A 10,000-nucleotide genomic window follows, 5' to 3' on the forward strand; every position below is an offset into this window, starting at 1 on the left:
GCTGGTACGAACCAATACGCCGCTGGAAAAAAAAGCAATACGCCGCTGGTACGAAGCAATACGCCGCTGGTAAAAAAGCAATACGCCGCTGGTACGAAGCAATACGCCGCTGGTACTTTGTAATAAGAATTACATTATAAGATAGAAAGCACTACGCCGCTGGACATAAAATCTCCATTATCCGAACGAAAGTAACACGCCGCTGGTACTTTATTTTATTATAATAATTTAATTATAAGACAGAAACCGCTGATACTTGGTTGTAAAATCTCCATTATCCGAACGAAAGTAACACGCCGCTGGTACTTTATTTTATTATAATAATTTAATTATAAGACAGAAACCGCTGGTACTTGGTTGTAAAATCTCCATTATCCGAACGAAAGCAATACGCCGTTGGTACTTGGTTATAAAATTTTCATTACAAGATAGAAAGCAATATGCCGCTGGTTATATTAATGTAATCTTATGGAAAGCATTACGCCGCTGGAACTTTGACCATTGCAATAATCGATCGGAAGCTATACACAGCAAGGAATACGAATATTATACCAAGAGATCGAAAACAATACGCTGTTCGGACGTTTTGACTAGCTGTCGCACAGTGCAGACGCGTCGACCCGTCGCTCCGCATTTCGAGCGCAATTTCAGTGGTTTTTCAGTTCAGAAAATTACAGAGAGTGTTTGGTTGTGTTGCAGGAGTCAAACTGAATGATTTGATGCATAAAGTTTAATTAAACTCCCATTAGTTTGCCGGGAAACATCGATTCTTCCGATCTAGAAAGAGACAGAGATAGACGATCCGCGTTATGTTAAATATTTCAAGGTTCCCGATTCCACAAAATTATAAAAAGTATACGGCTGTGTAGCAGGGATCAAAACGAGTAATTTCGTGTATAAAGTTTAATTAATATCCCATTAGTTTGCCGGGAAACATCGATTCTTCCGATCTAGAAAGAGACAGAGACAGTCGATCCGCGTTATGATAAATATTTCAAGGTTCCCGATTCCACAAAATTATAAAAAGTATACGGCTGTGTAGCAGGGATCAGAACGAGTAATTTCATGTATAAAGTTTAATTAAACTCCCAATAGTTTGCCGGGAAACATCGATTCTTCCGATCTAGAAAGAGACAGAGACAGTCGATCCGCGTTATGATAAATATTTCAAGGTTCCCGATTCCACAAAATTATAAAAAGTATACGGCTGTGTAGCGGGGATCAAAACGAGTAATTTCATGTAAAAAGTTTAATTAATCTCCCAATAGTTTGCCGGGAAACATCGATTCTTCCGATCTAGAAAGAGACAGAGACAGTCGATCCGCGTTATGATAAATATTTCGAGGTTCCCGATTCCACAAAATTATAAAAAGTATACGGCTGTGTAGCAGGGATCAGAACGAGTAATTTCATGTATAAAGTTTAATTAAACTCCCAATAGTTTGCCGGGAAACATCGATTCTTCCGATCTAGAAAGAGACAGAGACAGTCGATCCGCGTTATGATAAATATTTCAAGGTTCCCGATTCCACAAAATTATAAAAAGTATACGGCTGTGTAGCGGGGATCAGAACGAGTAATTTCATGTATAAAGTTTAATTAAACTCCCAATAGTTTGCCGGGAAACATCGATTCTTCCGATCTAGAAAGAGACAGAGACAGTCGATCCGCGTTATGATAAATATTTCAAGGTTCCCGATTCCACAAAATTATAAAAAGTATACGGCTGTGTAGCGGGGATCAAAACGAGTAATTTCATGTATAAAGTTTAATTAATCTCCCAATAGTTTGCCGGGAAACATCGATTCTTCCGATCTAGAAAGAGACAGAGACAGTCGATCCGCGTTATGATAAATATTTCGAGGTTCCCGATTCCACAAAATTATAAAAATTATACGGCTGTGTAGCGGGGATCAAAACGAGTAATTTCATGTATAAAGTTTAATTAAACTCCCAATAGTTTGCCGGGAAACATCGATTCTTCCGATCTAGAAAGAGACAGAGACAGTCGATCCGCGTTATGATAAATATTTCAAGGTTCCCGATTCCACAAAATTATAAAAAGTATACGGCTGTGTAGCGGGGATCAAAACGAGTAATTTCATGTAAAAAGTTTAATTAATCTCCCAATAGTTTGCCGGGAAACATCGATTCTTCCGATCTAGAAAGAGACAGAGACAGTCGATCCGCGTTATGATAAATATTTCAAGGTTCCCGATTCCACAAAATTATAAAAAGTATACGGCTGTGTAGCAGGGATCAGAACGAGTAATTTCATGTATAAAGTTTAATTAAACTCCCAATAGTTTGCCGGGAAACATCGATTCTTCCGATCTAGAAAGAGACAGAGACAGTCGATCCGCGTTATGATAAATATTTCGAGGTTCCCGATTCCACAAAATTATAAAAAGTATACGGCTGTGTAGCGGGGATCAGAACGAGTAATTTCATGTATAAAGTTTAATTAAACTCCCAATAGTTTGCCGGGAAACATCGATTCTTCCGATCTAGAAAGAGACAGAGACAGTCGATCCGCGTTATGATAAATATTTCAAGGTTCCCGATTCCACAAAATTATAAAAAGTATACGGCTGTGTAGCGGGGATCAGAACGAGTAATTTCATGTATAAAGTTTAATTAAACTCCCAATAGTTTGCCGGGAAACATCGATAGTTCGATCGCGCGAGAGAGACAGAGAAACGAACAGACTTCTTTTCGATTTACGGCTAAAATAAATTTTTCTCATTTTATTCAATAACATATTCTTGCTTAGATAACTTTTTTACATAGGGATTAAGCATTTAGAACGATAGATTGTTTAAAATAAGGGCACTTTACTCTTGACATTTTACGGTTTTTTCAATTTTCTGAAAAATCCTATCATTAGATTTTTTTAAAAATACGATATTCTTGCTTATCTAACGTTTCTACATAGGGATTAAGCATTTAGAACGAAATCTAATGTCAGAAAATGGCACTTTACTCTTGACATTTTTCGGTTTTTTCAATTTTCTGGAAAATCCTATCATTAGATTTTTTTAAAAATACGATATTCTTGCTTAACTAACGTTTCTACATAGGGATTAAGCATTTAGAACGAAATCTAATGTAGGAAAATGGTACTTTACTCTTGATCGGTACGTTGGGACTTTGAAAATATTCGGGCGTTCCAATCGCTCGTCTGTTGCATCATAGCGCGTCTCGGCGCAATCGAGCGATTCGCTCGATCCATTATTTTCGATTTACGGCTAAAATAAATTTTTCTAATTTTTTTCAATAACATATTCCTGCTTAAATAACTTTTTTACATAGGGATTAAGCATTTAGAACGATACATTGTTTAAAGTAAGGGCACTTTACTCTTGACATTTTACGGTTTTTTCAATTTTCTGAAGAATCCTATCATTAGATTTTTTTAAAAATACGATATTCTTGCTTAACTAACGTTTCTACATAGGGATTAAGCATTTAGAACGAAATCTAATGTCAGAAAATGGCACTTTACTCTTGACATTTTTCGGTTTTTTCAATTTTCTGGAAAATCCTATCATTAGATTTTTTTAAAAATACGATATTCTTGCTTAACTAACGTTTTTACATAGGGATTAAGCATTTAGAACGAAATCTAATGTAGGAAAATGGTACTTTACTCTTGATCGGTACGTTGGGACTTTGAAAATATTCGGGCGTACGCGACGCGCTCGGCGCTTCGAACAGCTCCGGTGTCCCCATTATTTTCGATTTACGGCTAAAATAAATTTTTCTAATTTTTTTCAATAACATATTCCTGCTTAAATAACTTTTTTACATAGGGATTAAGCATTTAGAACGATACATTGTTTAAAGTAAGGGCACTTTACTCTTGACATTTTACGGTTTTTTCAATTTTCTGAAGAATCCTATCATTAGATTTTTTTAAAAATACGATATTCTTGCTTAACTAACGTTTCTACATAGGGATTAAGCATTTAGAACGAAATCTAATGTCAGAAAATGGCACTTTACTCTTGACATTTTTCGGTTTTTTCAATTTTCTGGAAAATCCTATCATTAGATTTTTTTAAAAATACGATATTCTTGCTTAACTAACGTTTTTACATAGGGATTAAGCATTTAGAACGAAATCTAATGTAGGAAAATGGTACTTTACTCTTGATCGGTACGTTGGGACTTTGAAAATATTCGGGCGTTCCAATCGCTCGTCTGTTGCATCATAGCGCGTCTCGGCGCAATCGACCGATTCGCTCGATCCATTATTTTCGATTTACGGCTAAAATAAATTTTTCTAATTTTTTTCAATAACATATTCCTGCTTAAATAACTTTTTTACATAGGGATTAAGCATTTAGAACGATACATTGTTTAAAGTAAGGGCACTTTACTCTTGACATTTTACGGTTTTTTCAATTTTCTGAAGAATCCTATCATTAGATTTTTTTAAAAATACGATATTCTTGCTTAACTAACGTTTCTACATAGGGATTAAGCATTTAGAACGAAATCTAATGTCAGAAAATGGCACTTTACTCTTGACATTTTTCGGTTTTTTCAATTTTCTGGAAAATCCTATCATTAGATTTTTTTAAAAATACGATATTCTTGCTTAACTAACGTTTTTACATAGGGATTAAGCATTTAGAACGAAATCTAATGTAGGAAAATGGTACTTTACTCTTGATCGGTACGTTGGGACTTTGAAAATATTCGGGCGTTCCAATCGCTCGTCTGTTGCATCATAGCGCGTCTCGGCGCAATCGACCGATTCGCTCGATCCATTATTTTCGATTTACGGCTAAAATAAATTTTTCTAATTTTTTTCAATAACATATTCCTGCTTAAATAACTTTTTTACATAGGGATTAAGCATTTAGAACGATACATTGTTTAAAGTAAGGGCACTTTACTCTTGACATTTTACGGTTTTTTCAATTTTCTGAAGAATCCTATCATTAGATTTTTTTAAAAATACGATATTCTTGCTTAACTAACGTTTCTACATAGGGATTAAGCATTTAGAACGAAATCTAATGTCAGAAAATGGCACTTTACTCTTGACATTTTTCGGTTTTTTCAATTTTCTGGAAAATCCTATCATTAGATTTTTTTAAAAATACGATATTCTTGCTTAACTAACGTTTTTACATAGGGATTAAGCATTTAGAACGAAATCTAATGTAGGAAAATGGTACTTTACTCTTGATCGGTACGTTGGGACTTTGAAAATATTCGGGCGTACGCGACGCGCTCGGCGCTTCGAACAGCTCCGGTGTCCCCATTATTTTCGATTTACGGCTAAAATAAATTTTTCTAATTTTTTTCAATAACATATTCCTGCTTAAATAACTTTTTTACATAGGGATTAAGCATTTAGAACGATACATTGTTTAAAGTAAGGGCACTTTACTCTTGACATTTTACGGTTTTTTCAATTTTCTGAAGAATCCTATCATTAGATTTTTTTAAAAATACGATATTCTTGCTTAACTAACGTTTCTACATAGGGATTAAGCATTTAGAACGAAATCTAATGTCAGAAAATGGCACTTTACTCTTGACATTTTTCGGTTTTTTCAATTTTCTGGAAAATCCTATCATTAGATTTTTTTAAAAATACGATATTCTTGCTTAACTAACGTTTCTACATAGGGATTAAGCATTTAGAACGAAATCTAATGTAGGAAAATGGTACTTTACTCTTGATCGGTACGTTGGGACTTTGAAAATATTCGGGCGTTCCAATCGCTCGTCTGTTGCATCATAGCGCGTCTCGGCGCAATCGAGCGATTCGCTCGATCCATTATTTTCGATTTACGGCTAAAATAAATTTTTCTAATTTTTTTCAATAACATATTCCTGCTTAAATAACTTTTTTACATAGGGATTAAGCATTTAGAACGATACATTGTTTAAAGTAAGGGCACTTTACTCTTGACATTTTACGGTTTTTTCAATTTTCTGAAAAATCCTATCATTAGATTTTTTTAAAAATACGATATTCTTGCTTAACTAACGTTTCTACATAGGGATTAAGCATTTGGAACGAAATCTAATGTCAGAAAATGACACTTTACTCTTGACATTTTTCGGTTTTTTCAATTTTCTGGAAAATCCTATCATTAGATTTTTTTAAAAATACGATATTCTTGCTTAACTAACGTTTTTACATAGGGATTAAGCATTTAGAACGAAATCTAATGTAGGAAAATGGTACTTTACTCTTGATCGGTACGTTGGGACTTTGAAAATATTCGGGCGTTCCAATCGCTCGTCTGTTGCATCATAACGCGTCTCGGCGCAATCGACCGATTCGCTCGATCCATTATTTTCGATTTACGGCTAAAATAAATTTTTCTAATTTTTTTCAATAACATATTCCTGCTTAAATAACTTTTTTACATAGGGATTAAGCATTTAGAACGATACATTGTTTAAAGTAAGGGCACTTTACTCTTGACATTTTACGGTTTTTTCAATTTTCTGAAAAATCCTATCATTAGATTTTTTTAAAAATACGATATTCTTGCTTAACTAACGTTTCTACATAGGGATTAAGCATTTAGAACGAAATCTAATGTCAGAAAATGGCACTTTACTCTTGACATTTTTCGGTTTTTTCAATTTTCTGGAAAATCCTATCATTAGATTTTTTTAAAAATACGATATTCTTGCTTAACTAACGTTTTTACATAGGGATTAAGCATTTAGAACGAAATCTAATGTAGGAAAATGGTACTTTACTCTTGATCGGTACGTTGGGACTTTGAAAATATTCGGGCGTTCCAATCGCTCGTCTGTTGCATCATAGCGCGTCTCGGCGCAATCGACCGATTCGCTCGATCCATTATTTTCGATTTACGGCTAAAATAAATTTTTCTAATTTTTTTCAATAACATATTCCTGCTTAAATAACTTTTTTACATAGGGATTAAGCATTTAGAACGATACATTGTTTAAAGTAAGGGCACTTTACTCTTGACATTTTACGGTTTTTTCAATTTTCTGAAAAATCCTATCATTAGATTTTTTTAAAAATACGATATTCTTGCTTAACTAACGTTTCTACATAGGGATTAAGCATTTAGAACGAAATCTAATGTCAGAAAATGGCACTTTACTCTTGACATTTTTCGGTTTTTTCAATTTTCTGGAAAATCCTATCATTAGATTTTTTTAAAAATACGATATTCTTGCTTAACTAACGTTTTTACATAGGGATTAAGCATTTAGAACGAAATCTAATGTAGGAAAATGGTACTTTACTCTTGATCGGTACGTTGGGACTTTGAAAATATTCGGGCGTTCCAATCGCTCGTCTGTTGCATCATAGCGCGTCTCGGCGCAATCGACCGATTCGCTCGATCCATTATTTTCGATTTACGGCTAAAATAAATTTTTCTAATTTTTTTCAATAACATATTCCTGCTTAAATAACTTTTTTACATAGGGATTAAGCATTTAGAACGATACATTGTTTAAAGTAAGGGCACTTTACTCTTGACATTTTACGGTTTTTTCAATTTTCTGAAGAATCCTATCATTAGATTTTTTTAAAAATACGATATTCTTGCTTAACTAACGTTTCTACATAGGGATTAAGCATTTAGAACGAAATCTAATGTCAGAAAATGGCACTTTACTCTTGACATTTTTCGGTTTTTTCAATTTTCTGGAAAATCCTATCATTAGATTTTTTTAAAAATACGATATTCTTGCTTAACTAACGTTTTTACATAGGGATTAAGCATTTAGAACGAAATCTAATGTAGGAAAATGGTACTTTACTCTTGATCGGTACGTTGGGACTTTGAAAATATTCGGGCGTACGCGACGCGCTCGGCGCTTCGAACAGCTCCGGTGTCCCCATTATTTTCGATTTACGGCTAAAATAAATTTTTCTAATTTTTTTCAATAACATATTCCTGCTTAAATAACTTTTTTACATAGGGATTAAGCATTTAGAACGATACATTGTTTAAAGTAAGGGCACTTTACTCTTGACATTTTACGGTTTTTTCAATTTTCTGAAGAATCCTATCATTAGATTTTTTTAAAAATACGATATTCTTGCTTAACTAACGTTTCTACATAGGGATTAAGCATTTAGAACGAAATCTAATGTCAGAAAATGGCACTTTACTCTTGACATTTTTCGGTTTTTTCAATTTTCTGGAAAATCCTATCATTAGATTTTTTTAAAAATACGATATTCTTGCTTAACTAACGTTTTTACATAGGGATTAAGCATTTAGAACGAAATCTAATGTAGGAAAATGGTACTTTACTCTTGATCGGTACGTTGGGACTTTGAAAATATTCGGGCGTTCCAATCGCTCGTCTGTTGCATCATAGCGCGTCTCGGCGCAATCGACCGATTCGCTCGATCCATTATTTTCGATTTACGGCTAAAATAAATTTTTCTAATTTTTTTCAATAACATATTCCTGCTTAAATAACTTTTTTACATAGGGATTAAGCATTTAGAACGATACATTGTTTAAAGTAAGGGCACTTTACTCTTGACATTTTACGGTTTTTTCAATTTTCTGAAGAATCCTATCATTAGATTTTTTTAAAAATACGATATTCTTGCTTAACTAACGTTTCTACATAGGGATTAAGCATTTAGAACGAAATCTAATGTCAGAAAATGGCACTTTACTCTTGACATTTTTCGGTTTTTTCAATTTTCTGGAAAATCCTATCATTAGATTTTTTTAAAAATACGATATTCTTGCTTAACTAACGTTTTTACATAGGGATTAAGCATTTAGAACGAAATCTAATGTAGGAAAATGGTACTTTACTCTTGATCGGTACGTTGGGACTTTGAAAATATTCGGGCGTTCCAATCGCTCGTCTGTTGCATCATAGCGCGTCTCGGCGCAATCGACCGATTCGCTCGATCCATTATTTTCGATTTACGGCTAAAATAAATTTTTCTAATTTTTTTCAATAACATATTCCTGCTTAAATAACTTTTTTACATAGGGATTAAGCATTTAGAACGATACATTGTTTAAAGTAAGGGCACTTTACTCTTGACATTTTACGGTTTTTTCAATTTTCTGAAGAATCCTATCATTAGATTTTTTTAAAAATACGATATTCTTGCTTAACTAACGTTTCTACATAGGGATTAAGCATTTAGAACGAAATCTAATGTCAGAAAATGGCACTTTACTCTTGACATTTTTCGGTTTTTTCAATTTTCTGGAAAATCCTATCATTAGATTTTTTTAAAAATACGATATTCTTGCTTAACTAACGTTTTTACATAGGGATTAAGCATTTAGAACGAAATCTAATGTAGGAAAATGGTACTTTACTCTTGATCGGTACGTTGGGACTTTGAAAATATTCGGGCGTACGCGGCGCGTCTCGGCGCTTCGAACAGCTCCGGTGTCCCCATTATTTTCGATTTACGGCTAAAATAAATTTTTCTAATTTTTTTCAATTACATATTCTTGCTTAGATAACTTTTTTACATAGGGATTAAGCATTTAGAACGACATATTGTTTAAAATAATGGTACTTTACTCTTGTGATTTTTCGGTTTTTTTTGATTATTTTGAAAAATAAATTTTTGTAATTTTTTTAAATACGATATTCGTGATCAGTGAACGATTTCACATATGGATTAAGCATTTAGAATCGTGCGGAAGCGTTATTAAAAAAGTTTACTCGATGCGATGGGACTTTGAAAAGTTTGTGAAAATTTTCATATTGGGAAAAAATGTGTAATTTTTTGTCTAGTTTACGGTAATGTAATTTATTTTAATGTTTACTATAAATTTTTTTTTCGTTCGTTCACGCGCTATGTTACAACAGCACGGCCGGGCGGTCTGTTGCCGCGGCGGTTTACACTCATAAGCGCGCGTGCTATTCGGCCGGCGGCGCCGGCGTCCTTGCCGGCCGTTCGGTATCTATAAGAGATACACGGTCCGTGCGAGGCGGACGGAGCAGAGCGGGTTTTGGGCCAATTCTACGATCTCGGTCGAGA

This window comes from Megalopta genalis, unplaced genomic scaffold (genome assembly GCF_051020955.1).
Source record: "Megalopta genalis isolate 19385.01 unplaced genomic scaffold, iyMegGena1_principal scaffold0348, whole genome shotgun sequence".
Taxonomy (NCBI): Eukaryota; Metazoa; Arthropoda; class Insecta; order Hymenoptera; family Halictidae; genus Megalopta; species Megalopta genalis.